We start from the raw sequence: 17678 nt of genomic DNA, 5'->3' as shown, positions 1-17678 counted from the left end.
AAGAAAAACAGCAATGATCACAATGGTAAAGTTGTTTGGATTAGGTACATAAAGATTTGGGGATTGGGTAGCACTAGATACAGTGCGATTTTAAAGCACAAGGTAGAACACTTATGAAGATGAAATTAGGTACTTTTTGTTCTGGTTTTTTGAATGAGGCAAAAGTTGGACAGCTTTTCAATTCATTAGGGAGTGAGTTCCATAGACTAGGTCCCTTTATTTGCATAGTGTGTTTACATAGATTAAGCTTGACTCTGGGGATATCAAAGGTATATTTATTTCTGGTGTGGTGATAATGAATCCTATTACATCTGTCCAGGGAGAGTTTCAGAGCAGGGTTTGCATTTAAGAACAGGGTTTTGTAAATGTAATTGACACAAGAGAATGTGTGGAGTGAGTTTATGTTAAGCATGTTAAGGTATTTAAACAAGGGGGCTGAGTGTTGTCTGAAAGCAGAATTTGTTATTATTCTAATAGTGGATTTTTGCTGGGGTGATGATGGACTTGAGGTGGTTTGCAGTGGTTGAACCCCATCCACAGATACCATAATTAAGATAGGGATAGATTAGTGCATAATATAGTGAGAGGAGAGCAGAGTTAGGTACATAATATCTGATTTTGGAGAGTATACCAACTGTTTTAGAGACTTTCTTAGATATGTGTTACGTGGGTGCTGAAGTTGAGTCTATTGTCAAGGAATATGCCAAGAAACTTTCCATCATTTTTATTACTGATGTTAACATTGTCTTCTGAAGCTGAATTGCTTCATGATTTTCTTGATTTGCTTCCAAATAAGATGGAGTAGGTCTTTTTAATGTTTAGTGTTAGGTTGTTGGTTGACATCCATAAGTGGATTTTTTTAATTCATTATTCACAACATTATTTAAAGTGTGTTGGTTGGGGTCTGATTAGATGAGGGTAGCATTATCAGCAAACAATATAGGTTTAAGAATGTTAGAGACATTAGGCAGATTATTGATGTAAATAGGAGAGGTCCCAAGATACTGCTCTGTGGCACTCCAATGGTTATTGGAAGAGTGGGAGAGGTTATATTATTGAAGGCTACATATTGGTGTCTATCACTAAGATAGGATCGGATATAGTTCAGGGCAAGGCCTCGAATTCCATAATGATGGAGTTTAAGTAAGAGGTAGTTGTGATTAACAGTATCAAAGGCCTTTCTCAGGTCAATGAAGAGTCCAATCGGAAACTCATTTTTGTCAAGGGCTGAGTAGATTATATCAAGGAGACTAATAATTGCATCGTTGGTACTCTTTTTGGGAGCGGAAGCCAAACTGACAGGGGCTGAGTATGTCAAATTTTGCGAGACAGGAGTAGAGCTGTTTGTAGATAATTTTTTCAAATATTTTTGATAGTATGGGTAGGTTTGATATTGGTCTATAATTGTTTATGTCTGCCGGATTGCCTACTTTGTCTTTTGCTTCTTTGAATCTATTCTCATAATATGAGAGTTTTGATTTTCTTATGATACTGGTAAGCATTGATGAGTACCTTTTTAATTACTTCCTTTGTAACTAGGCCAATCCTAAGTTTCTTTTCATATTCATGTTTCTTGTTGATTGATTTTAATATGCCACTTGTGAGCCACGGATTGTTTAATCTTTTATAGGGTGGGATTTATCCACCACCCCATATAGGTGGGGTGGGTGGTGGGAATATTTTAATAGGGTGGGATTTACGTACCTAAATACAGTAAGGACTTCCACATCAATCCATCCAGACTATGTTAGGCCAGTACTGTACTGTATTAGAAAACCCAGTATCAGCAAGGAATCTGTTCCTCACAATACACAAAGGACTAGGCTTGTAAAAGGTGCAAAGGTTTGCAACAAGACTTGTGCCAGAATTAAAAGGAATATGCTATGAGAACAGTTTAAGGGACAAAATCTCTCAATTTTGGAGTATAAGGAATGGGGGAAAGGGTATGAACACTACATACAAGATAATGAGAATAGACAGGATGGAAAAGGACATCCTTTTTCAATTAAGGGAAGTAGGACAAGGACATGTGTGGAAGCACAATTGAGTCAAAGAAATGTAAGGAAATACTTGCACTCTGTACAAGTGGTCAACAAGTGGAATGCATTGAAATGTATGTGTTTATGGCTCAGAATGTTCAGTAATATGCTTATTGCTTGTGATGATGATGTTTGTTGTTATAGATTAAGCTACTCGGAACAAGTTCCAAGTAGCATGGGCTATGGTGAGCCCGTAACTTCCCTGGCACAGGAGCGGGGCAAGTAGCACGGGCTATGGTGAGCCCGTAGTGGACTTACCTAGCACAGGAGCGGTGCTGGATGCTTGTGATGTGTGTCTGTATATATATATATATATATATATACAGTACATATGAACACGTTGTACTGAATGGGGTGAGAATAGCTTGAGCTACCTCATCCCTTTGTGTGTATTTATACCTCAATAAACTTATTTCAATTTCAATTGAAAGAAGTAAGTGTTGGAAGCCGCCTCCATTTGTAGCTTTTACAGCAAGATACTACATAGAATTCAAACATTAAAGACGTTCAAATAAAATATAAGTTAAACAAGACTAGACCTCACTTCCCTATAATCACTGTTAGATAAATACACTCACTCTCCTGGGTCTCTGAGGTCCCTCTTGTTCATGACCTTCATTACAAATGATCTTCACTAAATGTGGTATTGGTGTTAGGTGAAGGCCTGTCAATCACAGGAGAGATATTAAGGCCACCACAATAGCTTACTGACCAACCATCAAATATATTTTAGCCCTGAATATAATCCAGGACTAAAGTAAACTCTAAGTGTATGTACCCACCAAGAAATGGGGCACACCTCTTGGCATGCATGCATATACAGTATATATAATGACAGTGTCAGACCACGAAGGAAGAATTGAAACAGGAATTTCCTTAAGTACTTTCGTATTTAATAATACATCTTCAGAAGGATCCTTCTGAAGGTGTATCATTAAATACAAAAATACTTAAGGAAATTCCCGTTTCAATTCTTCCTTCGTGGTCTGACACTCACATTTTTATCACGTGTTAATTTTCATGATTTACACACACACACACACATATATATATTTATATAATAGTATGTGTGTGTGTGTGTGTACCATCTCTGTTACAATTGTAGGGACCCATAACCTCGAAGAAGAAAATAGAGTATTCAAATTACAGTACTTGAAGGTTAAATAGGGGAAGAAAAGATATCAGGTTGGGGAGAGACAATACAGTAGTGTATTTTGTAATCTCCTTTAAGAAAAGCTCATTAATCATCATTATACTCTATAGCAGGAATGGGAGTACAGTAATCAGAGCAGTACATCCAGTACTGTTGCACTGTATTCAGTATAAATCACGACCACAAAACTGCCACACTTTGCTGCTGTATAAGCCATTTATATGCAGCTCCATCCAGCTCATTATTATTTTATGTTCTGAGCACTTTTCGCTTTGAACCATTGCATCTAGTTCTCTCACTTGCTCACTTTTCTCGGTTTATTATTTTCTCAGCCTTTTTTTTTTTTCATCTTAAAATACAGTACCCCTCTTTCTGATTTTAGCCTGATTACTGCTGCTTGTAGACATTTTCAACTCAAAAATACTGAAATTCAGAAAGAAAATGGGTTAAAAACACAAAGTACTGTAATGAGAGGTTTCTGCTATGCGATCACAGAGGTAAAAATGCAACTGGTCAAGACACATCAGGTTACAATAGGGCTGCATCCATCACAAAAAATATCATAAACTCTATTACTGGTGGACAATTTTTATTAAATATTCGAGTAAAGAAATACAGTACAGTATGTTTAAAAAGATTAAATAACTTATAATAGTACTATATTTACTATTAAGGACAGGAGACTGGAAAACTAAAAAAATACAAAATCTGGTTAATTTTTGGCCGCATTATCTGCCAAGATATCTTAATGGAGCAGATACTGTATTCCAATTCACTAAGAATGTGTTCATTAACAAATTCTTTCCACTCCACCATGATCCGTTTAAGCTAGATCGTACAGTACAGCTTTATCCCAATGTGCTTGAAAGAAACCAAAGAAAAAAAAAAGTCTTCTGTTGCAGCACTAGTGTTGTGATCCATTAGAACTGGTCACTATACCCCTGGTATATACACTCAACTTTGGAGCTGGAGGAAATTTTCAACATCTAGAAGCCTTTCAATTGATTGAAGAATATACAGATATGGGCTAAGTTCTTATTTATTAAAAAATGTAATGGACTGCATATGATATTTTAGGTATAGTAATTGTAACTTGAAAAGTTCATCTGATCCTGTGCATGTTAACTAAAATCTAAAACAAAATGAAGGAATTTTGGCATGAATTGAAATCATATGAGAGAGAGAGAGAATGTGTGAGAAGTGTTCTTATCTGTCAAAAATATATAAAACTTTTTGATCAGTGGTGGATCTATCAAGGTGTGGAAGACTATCACAATCTCTTAATTCCCTTTTTACCCATCTCGAACACACATTCGGGAGAAGAAGTACAGTACTATAATGTGATTTTACTAGTTTTTCTAGCAGTCTGTGAATTCACACACACCTGAAACCAGCATCTTCACAAATAAGAGGACACATGTTCAAGCTAAGGAAACAAAGGTGTCAAAAAATATTAGAAAGTTTTCTTTTGCAAACAGAATGGCAGACGGTTGGAACAAGCTAAGTGAGAAGGTGGTGGAGGCCTAAACCGTCAGTAGTTTCAAAGCGTTATATGACAAGAGTACTGGGAAGATGGGACACCACGAGCGTAGCTCTCATCCTGTAACTACACTTAGGTAATTACACACACTGTATGAATATTCATATTTAGGACAACTCAGAGGAAAAAAGAGATATAACCTCTACTACCTTCTGTGTACAGCATTTATACATCAGAGGAATGTAGTAGTGTGTACTACAATCAGTGATGTAGTGGTGTAGCAAGGAAGGGGGGCCATGCATCCATATTTCCCCCCACCCTTTGCCTGGTACTGCAAAATATCTTGGATTAGGTACAAAAAACTTACCAATCTTGCTATGTATTTTTTGAAATATTATCTTCTTAAGGGTGTATCATGTGTATTGGTTAAAACTGCCATAGTTATTTCAGTGAAAATGTTATGAAAATACCAAATGTAACTCAGTTATTAGATTCTATGCTTATTAATGCAAAAATATGATGCAATAAACATATTCAAAATCTGTCTCCCTTTGTGAGGTCATCCTTACTGAGGACCAATCATTGTGTTGATGAATTCAACTATGATGTGATCAAGGAAACTTTGTTTCATGGTTTTGAGGGGTCAACACAGAGCTAACAGATTATATTAGTCATTGCAGAAAGAAAACCTAGATTTGTTTAAACACTCAAAGTAGTCAATTGATTTGTTGTTATGAAACTATTCTGACACAACTGAACAGTAGCAAGTATTTTTCTCTGCTGACAAAATGACTGATACCTGTGGGAAGAAACAATTATATCTTCCATATGTCATGGATATTTCATATAGTTGGTCAAAGAAAGGACTGAGCTGCAGCAATGTCTGTTGAATAAAATAAGGTTCCCAGAAGCACATTCTTGTAAAATGCTCTACAACTCAAACTCTTAATGAATATTACATCAATTTTGTCTTGGCCTAGTCAAAGCCTGTAGCATGCAAAAAATAGTATTGGCAGTGGCTTTTATTAATGACATTACAAATTTTTAAGCATTCTGACAAAAGGTTGACAGTACTAAAATAAAGTTAATAAATTAGCCATTACTAGACTTTATCTCTAAAATATAGTTCATTCCTTAAGGCAACATGTAGACAGTAGCACAAAAACAATTAAATTTTCTTCTAAACTTAATCATCCAACAAGTTCTGGCATGATTGGTAAGAATACAGTATATGAAGGATGGGAATTTTAATTGTATCAGGGTCTCTCAGTACAGTGGTCTACATTCTTGACTTGCAATCAAGGATCATGGGTTCAATTTTTGGGCAAGACAGAAATGGGTGGGCATGGTTTTCTTTCACCAAATGCTTCTGTTTATTTAGGAGTAAATATGTACCTGGGAGTTAAGCAACTGTTGTGGGGTTGCATCCTGTGAGAGGTCAGTACTGTAGTTTAACCTTGGGTAGGACCCCACTACAAGCCTGTAAAGGCTTCCTGGCCCTGACAATGAGTATTATAGCCAGCAAGAAATCCTTACCTTAATGCTTGTAATAATTCCATTGGGGATACATCAAGGAAATTTTAACCAAAACAGGACTGACAGATGAATGGTAAAATAAAAGATGCCATCCTTTGTGCAGTCACAGAAATCATAGCATATTCCTGCAAAATGTAAAGGTCTCTTAGTATGCAGCTGTTCACTATATTATGTCAAGACAATAATGAAGCTTACACATATTCACTACAGTACTTGGATAATTAATAAAGGCACGTAAAGTGACTTGGAATTTTACATCCTATAGTTATAGGAACTTCTTGACCACCTTGTATATTTTCATATTCGTGTTCTGTTGCTCTTTTCCATGTGTAGGTAACTTATGTGCTTGTGGGACTGAAATTATTTTTCCCTTACGTCTATGAGAAATTATACAAGTACTGTAGTACATTATATCAAAACTATACTCCGAATGTTGCTAACTTCTTCTTGAATCATGTTGTATGACCCCACATTGATAGCTGTTAATTTATCAAAGAAAAAATATATACAGTATATGCTGATAGGTGTATGTATTGCTAGTCAACTTACTGTTTTTACTAATTAAACAAACAAAATCATAAAGGCATACCTTAAAAGTTTCAGCATTTGTTAACAAGATTTTGGTTTGATTATCTGAGTTTACACTAGTGGCCTTGATGATGACAGGAAGCTGGCAGTTTGTCAACAGCATTTGGCATTTACAGCTTCGATGGGTAGGTGGGTCCATGGGTTTATAACCCTATGGGTGAAAAAGCCTCTCCTGTTCTCAGTCCTACATTGTGGCTTGTTGAGCTTGAACCCATTGCTCCTTGTTTGTGTTACACCTGACCTTTTGAAGAAATTTAACCGGATCAACATCCTCCAAATTGTTCAGTATTTTAAAACTTTAAATGAGATCCACCCTGTCATACCTGGTTTACAGTGTTGTTAGTCCTGTGGCCCTCAACCTTTCCTGATATGAGAGTTGACTTAGCTCTGGGGTGATTTTTGTTGCCTGGTGTTGTACTCTCTCCAGAGCAGCTATGTCCTTCTGAAGATGATGAAGGTTTGTTTTGTAATCTGGTGGATTACAAAACAAACCTGGTTCATTTTAATATCTACAGAACTGATTACTGTCATTATAGGCTCCAAAATTATTTTATTCACCTTGAAAATAGTTAAGAATATAATTGAATTTTAAATCCAGTATACCTGGAGTGGGCCACTGTTTTCCTATTTTTGGAAGAGAATAGTTCATCCCTTATCAATTTTATCTGCTACCTTGGTGGAAGTTTCAAGTGTCCGCATTTCAGTACGAACACACTTAAATATATTACAAGGTCCCCTCCTTACATTTTCCTCACAAATTTATTTCTAATTCTCATTTATTATAATCAGCTACCATATTTAATTTTATTCATGTTTACATATTTACCCATTCCTCTATTGAACTCATCCAGTTGCACGGTTCCATTCAAAAGGAATAAATTTATTATAACAAATATTAAAGTTGTACAACGTGATTAAACCCACATCATGAACTCCTCAGGCACATGCACAACCATGAATTAAAGGTTCCAGGTTCAGTCCCATCGCACGCCTTCAATATTTATCCCGTCCTCCTAAGGTTCCCCGACGTCAAGAAAATGGTGAAATTAAAGTGTCCTCTCCTAGCCTATCAGTGGACCTAAAACAGAAAACGAGACAGCGCGTCACTTTCGCGAGCAGCTTCCATTTTCAAGTACGACAATTTTTGGCCTTATGAAATGCATACAATCGAAATGCGATGTTCTTTATAAGAGGACATGTTGCAACATTATCTCGAATATATCACATTCTTGTGATTTCATTGTGCAATTTATTCAGTCTAAATCTACTAGTCATTATTTTTCTTGCAGGTTTTAGTTGGAAACATTTGCATGCATGGTATCCACCAATTTTTTCATTACACATGTACAATATTTCTAAAGTTATATATATATTGTAATTTCTATTATGTATGCAATGCCTAGATTCAAAATAGTCTGGTTGAGGGACTTGCCCCACGATGACAAGCATAACAACTTCAGCATGTGACAGATCTACTTACATACAAGTTTTCATTTTTTATTGTAACGAGGTCTAGTATACGTGTGCACGCTCACCTCTGTTCTACTGAACCAGGATGTTTTGAATGAGAGAATGCTTCACTTTTAAGATCATTACTGACAAGCTTTATTTATTACTGTATATTCCACGATTATTACTGATGTACAGTAATGGGTTATATGCATCAAGCATGTAAAAGAGTGTAATATTTATTACTGTTTCTGAGGCTAAGAAAAAATAAGTACTTTAATGCCATTAATGACAATAGTCTACATATTAGCATAATGCAGTACAGTATTCAGTTTCCAAGAATGAAAATCTAAGGCAGGACACAATCATTTATAAGTAGGCAATATCTAGAAATTGTATCGTCTTCTTTAAAAAAATTTATATGGTTCCAGACTGAAAATATTTGTACTGACACACTTATGAGATATCATTTCTTTTTTAAAACTGATGCATATCAACATTATTTTTTGTTTTTATCAGCAAATATACTTTAATTTAGACAATTTTAAGACTAAATGTGCTTGAATTGATGTCTAGGAAGTTATCCATTTCCTAATTTCTGCAGTTACAGTACATGCAGTATCTATTCTGAATAATGAACTTCACATAAGTGTCAAATTAAGAAACTTTTACAGAAAGAAATAAAGTTCCATTCTAAGGGGATTTATAATTTTGTATTTGTGTTTAATTAGACAATACCTTATTTCATTTGTAATGATTATGTGGTTAAACTATCCAGTTTGTAAGTTGCATACCAGTAGACAAATGTGATAACCTTATTCCAGTACAGTACTCTGAATATCTAAGATTTCAGTGTTCCCAATGTATGTTAACTGGTATAGTACTGTACTGATTGATACTTCTCTATGTGTCAGGTATACAGTACTGTATGTCAGCTCATATAGTACTGATACATTGATTCTCTAGTGTTCACATAGAACAGGCTTGGGGAACCTTTTGTCATGACAACCACATTATACGTAGCGAAGAGTTCATAAGCCACACAGTGTATTATGCACTGTATACATTCAAATATGTAAAAAAAAAAACTTACTAATTAAGATTCATGAATTTAAATTGCTTTTGATGGCTGCACCGAGTACCATAAAAGGCCGCAGGTTCCCCATCCCTGACAGGAGAAACATTGCACTTCATGAGTGGTAATGAAAGTACGAAACTAACCTCTCCATTCATTAAACAGATGTGGTGTTAAACACATGGTAGTAGATGTCTGTATTCATATAACATGATATGGAATACAGTACAGTACTTAGCTAATCCAAGTAAATCCCCATAATATATTTTATTTATAGTAAATAATAATTAGTTTTTAAATCTAATTATGCTTTAAGGTACAAAGTTTTTGTTTTATGAATGGCAACTTATTTGTATAAAAGTTTTGAGTACTGTATTTAGATACAGTATGTTGGAAATACAGCACAGTTAATTTTTTGAGTTAGCACTCAGTATGTTATACTAAATGGGATATTATTCATTGGAATTCCTATAATTTATAATGAATGTTCTACTCTAGTTTTCAATTATTACTCTGGTGTTATAAACAAAACTCGGAATATATGGAAGTTCTTGTGACGGTTATATACAGTTTTGAGATCTGATTGTGTGACAAGTTGTGATACCCTGTTTTGACAATGAGAGCAGAAGCAAGAATTGAATGTAATCATTGTAAGACAATAGTGATCATAGAATGAAAGTAACTTTAGTGTATCATGGTAAGGGAATTCAGCACAAAGTGGAAGTTCATTACATAGCTATATCTTTACCTCTAATACAGTACTTCTGTTACAGCAGTATGTTCTGTTGACCAGACCACACACTAGAAGGTGAAGGGACGACGACATTTTGGTCTGTCCTGGACCATTCTCAAGTCGATTGTGGACCATTCTCACAATCAACTTGAGAATGGTCCAGGATGGATCGAAACGTCGTCGTCCCTTTACCTTCTAGTGTGTGGTCTGGTCAACATACTTCAGCCACATTATTGTGACTCATTGCTTGCAGCAGTATGTTCTTATCCAATTGTTCTTTTTAAGAAAAAAGAAAAAATGCTGTTAGTTATACGAGTATAAATCGGTATTCCACTATTATTTAAAAATGCCTTTTAATCAACTAAAGGCTCAACGATGTGCCTTAGGTGGTGCTAAATATCCCATGCATGAGTACCCTATATGTATACAAAGAAATAATGATAGGCAGTGTAAAATGTTACACAAAGATCGGATGTATTTTCTTTGAGAAATTGAGCATTTTAGCCGAGTAATACTAGTTGCCAAAATGTTGATTTATTTAAGGGGCTAAATAAACATTAACTTAAAATTCCCTTTCCAGATCACACTGAAGATACCTCAGGTCTATAATAAGCAATATCATTATTGATTACTGTATTAATATCCAAAGTGTGATATGACTGAACTAGGTTCCAAAATTTTTATTGTTTATGTTGCATCATATCTGAGCATACTGTAATAGCATGTAAGGATTCAGTGTATGGGTTGTTGACTTAGGCCTCTGTATCATAATACTGCATTACCACAACAAACAGTGCAGAAGTTATCAAAGATAAAAGCCTGGTTGTTAGGTAAAAAGTTCATCTTGAAGATTTTAGGCTGTTTTTATGAAGTAAAAACTGTTTTACAAGCAATACATTTATCAGGATGTGTTCATTACTTGTGTGTTTACTCATTACCTGTATTGTAATTTGAGTATCTTGTGCTTAGTTATTTTATTCTTGATAGATTATTATTCCAACTCCGTGCATGGATGCTGGCATAATGTGAACTTTCAAAACTTGGTTATTTAGATTATTCATATGATTTACAATGTTTTGGAGCATTAATTATATAATCCAAATACCTGTATGTGGAAAATGCTCCTCTGACAATACAGAACAATTTGGTAAGTTTGTATGGGTTTAACTTTCAAAATTAAAATTTATTGTAGGTTTTTTAGATAAATATTATTTGAGTCATTTGTTGTTTCTCTAGGGCATTCCTTCTAAAGATGGTCATGTAATAATTGCAATATTTCAGAGGAAGGATTAAATGTTATACTGTATAATTTTTTTTCCGAGTTATCCTGCTTGGATGTTCCCTACAGAGCATCAATGAAGGTGCCAGTAGACAGGATCATGACAGTCAGGGCTAGGCGATATTCTGCACCTTTTTAACAGGGATCTTTACAAGTAAATAATTATCAAAAGAAGACACCAAGTAGGGAAGACTATGTAGCACCATCAAATGTACAGGATATTCAAAAAGCACTAAATATTACTAAGGATGCCAATACCAGAAAAAAAGTGCACAAGGCAAATGATATAAAAGGTATCAGATTCGCCAAGTATTCTAGCGAGGGACAGTCTGGAAGCAAGGCAGATGCACATCTTGGAAGTCAAGACATGTAATTATATGCAAGAAGGTACATTATGTTTATGAGAATTTCCCCAATTTCTTAATTTATTATGCACCCCATACCCATCCCGTGGGTGGTGGTGTAAAGGATTACAGAGGCACATAATCGGTTCAGGAACTAAACCCTCTAGTTCGTTTAGCTAAGCAAATAATTTTTGACGCTTGTTACAAAATTATTAATGTTATATATACATGTACACACTCATACATACATGTACATAAATATACGTATACATATATACATACACATACATATCTAATCACCCACACAAATACACACATCAATAATCTTTTGTCACAAGTGATCAACAAGAGACTCACAACAGTCACTTTACAAGGCACTTTACATCTATAGTGAGTCACACAGTTACTAGTCTTGCTGCACACCCACCCAACTGGGCGGCAGCTTTACAGTCATGTGCATGCATTACCTACAGTAAGCAAATTTTGGATACTTCGCTAAGATTTCGGGCAGCACATCATTATGAATGAAGTACTTACATATTTCTTGGACACTATTGATGGTCTTATCTCTAAATTCCGCGATTTTTTCACATTTCATTATATAATGACGCAAAGTATGCGAGTAGTTCTGCCGCCAGAGTTTACATTTAGTCAAATCTACATCAGCAGATGTTACAAACTGCCAGAAGTACTTGTAGCCGAGCCTAAGCCTAGCAGTGGTAACATCTAGAAGTCTGCTAACATTATTGGATGACCCATACACGTGCGGTTCTTCCTGCATAATAGAATGATGATAGATGGAGTAACTGCTGTGATACATAGCATTGATGCTTTTACATTCTTGTAAAGCCACTAACATGCATAGCATTTCGGGCTGGTCATTCAAGATTCAAATATGATATGCAGGCCTGTAAGAGACAATGCAGTTTGGACAAAAAGGACCAGGGCGGCGCTCCATTAAGTGCCCATGAGTTAAACATGTATGGCCAATAAGTAATCTCGCCAGAGTAGTTTCCCACCGCCGGTTACAATGGTAGAGGGAAGGCCATGGGGGTCACACTACCAGAACACTCAGTTTGTTACCAGAAACAGACCAATGACCCTGGTAACAGACACGGATTGCCGAATGAATAACTGAATAGAAGCCGAAATAAGAAACACCTTTCCAGGAAATGGGGCAAGTACGGCTAGCCTCCTTAGCAGCAGCATACGCACGTTTATTTAAGGAAACACCAATATGGTTGGGGACCCAGCAAAACTACTTAAATCTGCTGGAGATAAGAAACAGCCAATGTTGAATTTCGAAATATAAAAAGTCGTAAATTGAAAATGAAAATAGGTGCAGAGAGTCAGAATTCGGCTCAAAAATCACGCTCAGGAGTCAAATTTCCGACATTTCAGATATTTTGAAAACTGCAAGGGGGTTTGGGCAAAATATGACCCATCGCCGTTTTCAGTAATTGGCATATTTTCTGTATAAAAAGTCGTAATTTGAAAATGAAAAAAGGTGCAGAGAGTCAGAATTCGGTTAGAAATTCATGCTCAGGAGTCAAATTTCCGACATTTCAGATATTTTGAAAACTGCAGGGGGGTTTGGGCAAAATATGACCCATTGCCGTTTTCAGTAATTGGCATATTTTTGGTATAAAAAGTCATAATTTGAAAATGAAAATAGGTGCAGAGAGTCAGAATTCGGTTAAAAATTCACGCTCAGGAGTCAAATTTCCGACATTTCAGATATTTTGAAAACTGCAGGGGGGTTTGGGCAAAATATGATCCATCGTCGTTTTCAGTAATTGGCATATTTTCGGTATAAAAAGTCGTAATTTGAAAATGAAAATAGGTGCAGAGAGTCAGAATTCGGGTCTAAAATCACATTCAGGAGGCAAATTTCCGACATTTCAGACATTTTGAAAACTGCAGAGGGGTTTGGGCAAAATATGACCATTCACCGTTTTCAGAAATTGGCATATTTTCGGTATAAAAAGTCGTAATTTGAAAATGAAAATAGGTGCAGAGAGTCAGAATTCGGCTCAAAAATCACTCTCAGGAGTCAAATTTCCGACATTTCAGACATTTTGAAAACTGCAGGGGGGTTTGGGCAAAACATGACCCATCGCCGTTTTCAGTAATTCGCATATTTTCGGAATAAAAAGTTGTAATTTGAAAATGAAAATAGGTTATCTTGAGATGATTTCGGGGCTTTAGTGTCCCCGCGGCCCGGTCCTCGACCAGGCCTCCACCCCCAGGAAGCAGCCCGTGACAGCTGACTAACACCCAGGTACCTATTTTACCGCTAGGTAACAGGGGCATAGGGTGAAAGAAACTCTGCCCAATGTTTCTCGCCGGCGCCTGGGATCGAACCCAGGACCACAGGATCATAAGTCTAGCGTGCTGTCCGCTCGGCCGACCGGCTCCCAGGTGCAGAGAGTCAGAATTCGGCTCAAAAATAACGCTCAGCAGTCAAATTTCCGACATTTCAGATATTTTGAAAACTTCATGGGGGTTTGGGCAAAATATGATCCATCGTCGTTTTCAGTAATTGGCATATTTTCGGTATAAAAAGTCGTAATTTGAAAATGAAAATAGGTGCAGAGAGTCAGAATTCGGGTCTAAAATCACATTCAGGAGGCAAATTTCCGACATTGCAGACATTTTGAAAACTGCAGAGGGGTTTGGGCAAAATATTATCCTTCGCCGTTTTCAGAAATTGACATATTTTCGGTATAAAAAGTCGTAATTTGAAAATGAAAATAGGTGCAGAGAGTCAGAATTCGGTTAGAAATTCATGCTTAGGAGTAAAATTTCCGACATTTCAGATATTTTGAAAACTGCAGGGGGGTCTGGGTCAGTCTTTGACGGCTTTGTTTGCTTATTAAACAGTTAATGAGCTCCGAAGTACCAGGAGGCTGTTTATAATAACAGTTTATCGGGAAGTTTTCATGCTTGTAAACTGTTTAATAAATGTAACCAAAGCCGTTAAAGATTGAGGAAAGATATACACATTCTTAAGTACTTGCGTAACTGCTTTGTGAATCCGGGTCCAGTGTACTGGATACTAACTGCACGCTTATAGCCCGAGCACAATCTGCATTACATCAGGCAACTTAATTCTGGGGGCGCGCGGAATTTTGAGTTATAGAGCGGAGGCCAGCGTCTAATATGGTGTCATGGAAAAAGTGCTCGAGGGGGGAAGAGGCAGATCCGCGAAGTCTCTGATCTCAAATGTTCTTTTTCTATTTAAAACTGAACTGACAATCTTTACCTTAAACGCTTTTCAAGACGTAACAGAACCTACGGGAACCACTATTAAAGTACTAATTTTATATTCAAAGCGTGCGACTTAACCAGACTACGTGCTCTAAATGTAGGAAGCTTACAATGACTTTTCTAAGTGTCAAACTGGTAGATACAAGTACAGCCTAAGAGAAAAACCAAGTACTAAATAAAGTACATACCTTACCGCTTAAATGTTAATTTAACAGGAACGTGGCAAGAGACCGGTTCCAAGCGGCTGCCGGGCCCAAACAAGGCCGATAGACTGGATCTGCACAGCCTTCTTGAACCCCTTACTACGTCTACTACTGCAAAGAATCCAAGATACGACGGATTTCCTCAAGAAAATTGCAGAAATTAGAGGCCACGTCCCGAGAGGGGCCCGCCTTTTGTCAATGAACTTTTTATCGCTCTACCAGAGCTTACCATAGAAATTGCAAAGTATCATCTGTTTTTACAGATAACAGAACCAGAATCAGACAGGAACTTAGAGACGCAGGAGTATGGAGGACCTCCTCAAAAGAAACTCTGAAGCCATCCTCCATGTGATGAGACCTCTTGCAATTTGAAGGACGAGCATACCGGCAAACCAAGGGTACAGCGATAGAAGCATCCAGTAGTGTGGCAATCTCCTAAATCTTTGCATGCAGTGTTCAAGAGGAAGATCCCACAGGAAGGACGGACCGGCGGTATATTTCCGTTATATAGACATCTTCGGAATAATGGACGGTTTCCCGCGCCTAAGTTTTTCATGGTCAGTTCATGAAAACCAAGTTTACCCTCGAACACTGACTCCACTAAGTTTCCTAAATACAACAGTATATCTACCAGCTAGCCAGGCATCTGCATTCCAAGGCATACTATAAACCGACTAACCTTCAAGTGTCTGAAGTTTGACTAGCCACCCATTAGCTTTTAATAAATCTACCTTACTCTGACGGATTAACAACAAAGGGATGCTATATCCCATAGGTCTCCAAGCTGGGTATATGTTCAGAAACAGATTACCCAGAGACAATAGTACATGCAGCTCAAGAGAAACTCTTTAAACAAGACAAGAGCGAAGCTACTCAAACCTAGAATAAGGAGGACAACAGATGGATCCTCCCAACCCTTTTTCTTCCCCGGCCTTGCAGCAGTTTAAGATAAAACTCCAGGAAGTATGGACATGGACGAGGGAAACTGAACATACATCCTGGGTAAAATTCCCAGAAAACCATCGCACGCTCGCCTGGAGGCGAGGCAAGTCTAAAAGACCACCTTATTAGAGCAGGTGTAAAGGCAGATCATCTCAACCGAACTAAGGGGGAGGAGGAGCCCCCGGTTACGGGTCAAAAATGACACCTACAGACCCTAACCTTACAGGTTTGTAGTGCGATCTGAGTTGAGGCATTATGCAGATTGGTTAGGAAGGGCTTACAAGTACAAGCGTTATTAATATTGTCGACCAACTTCTGAAGAGTCGTGTAGTTTAGTTCATTTATTATGCACCTCATACCCATCTTGTTGGTATATGCCATGTATAAAGTTACAAGTTGTGGTCTTCATTACAGTGAAATTTATTTCCTGCAGTTTTATTTCTCTAGAATATCTAGTTCCAATTCGTTTGAATCTTAATGCTAAGTTTTGGTTTACGTTTTAGTCTAGTTTACCCACCTTGCCCGAAACTGCATATTAGTGGCTTCAGGCATTGTATGATAAATATACGTTTGCACAAACTGGTGAGAAGTACTCCAACAATGTGTGGGGGTTAACCGTTTTAGTCCAGAGCAACTAAACGGTACGCATTCCGATTACGAAATAAAAATATTAAGTTAAAAGTTTAGCATTAAAACACTTTACGTAATCCAATTTTTTATTTGCTTCAAACTGTTAACCGAAGATAAAAACAGTGCAATTATGGCCACAAGGGTAGTATTTCACAAAGTTAAAATATAAATATATGTTCGGTTGTATATGAATACTGTAGCAGGATTTAAGGTCGCCCATGTCCGTGTCCGCCTCTATGACCACCATCGCGGAAGCCTCCGTGATGACCTCTGAAACCATCCACTACAAAGGGTCGATCTACAGGAACTACGAAAGGAACGCCAACCGGCTCAAAGTCATCAATAATCTCGAAACGTCCATCTCCACGGAAATCATGTCCACCTCTGAAGCGACGTCCATCAAGCCTGTGGCCTACATGACCACCTTGGAAGAAACCGTGTGGTTCAGGAGCCGACATTACGCCACTAACTGCAGTTATCATGATCTGTAAAATTTAATATATATTAGTCATTACATAATAAATTATTACTTAAATTCACCACACAACTGAAAATATAGCCTAAATATTTACCAAATACAGAACAAACATCGCTGTTGATGTAGAACTGACAGCTGTATCAACACCAGAAGCCAACTGACATGCCACACCTCACTCGCCGGTTATATAACTTTGGCAGACTGGTTGTGGACCCGAAGCGAAACGGATATCTGGTGCGAGGGTCGAAGCTTCGATCACGTGGAACAAGGGGTGTGTTGGGGCCAGCCAATTGCAGACAGCTTGAGGCGAAACACGCTAGTTTAACACTTATGGGTCCTTGTTTAGTTTGTCCCATATCATCATCTTGACGCTCTGCATCAAACTGGTTTATGTTTTGCTCTGATGCATTGCAATAATTTCCAATATAGAATTTGTTAAGGGGGCATATCGATGTAAAATTAAAAGTGGTTTAATTTGC

General features: G+C 37.2%; 2 long non-coding RNA genes across 2 annotated transcripts; both read right to left on the bottom strand.

Moving 5' to 3' along the window:
- Nucleotides 1–3483: 3483 nt before the first annotated feature.
- LOC138359735 (uncharacterized) lies at nt 3484–6910 on the bottom strand. Its single transcript, XR_011226029.1, has 3 exons — nt 6798–6910; nt 6209–6333; nt 3484–3615 (listed from the first exon to the last, which is right to left on the bottom strand). It is a non-coding gene; the product is annotated as an uncharacterized lncRNA (long non-coding RNA).
- A 9879-nt stretch (nt 6911–16789) lies between these two features.
- Nucleotides 16790–17491, bottom strand: LOC138359675 (uncharacterized). The gene is made up of 2 exons (XR_011225986.1): nt 17294–17491; nt 16790–17206 (listed from the first exon to the last, which is right to left on the bottom strand). It is a non-coding gene; the product is annotated as an uncharacterized lncRNA (long non-coding RNA).
- Between the last annotated feature and the right edge of the window lie 187 nt (nt 17492–17678).

Source organism: Procambarus clarkii, chromosome 92 (assembly GCF_040958095.1).
Source record: "Procambarus clarkii isolate CNS0578487 chromosome 92, FALCON_Pclarkii_2.0, whole genome shotgun sequence".
Classification (NCBI taxonomy): Eukaryota; Metazoa; Arthropoda; class Malacostraca; order Decapoda; family Cambaridae; genus Procambarus; species Procambarus clarkii.
This window is presented reverse-complemented; position numbering and strand designations above follow the sequence as displayed.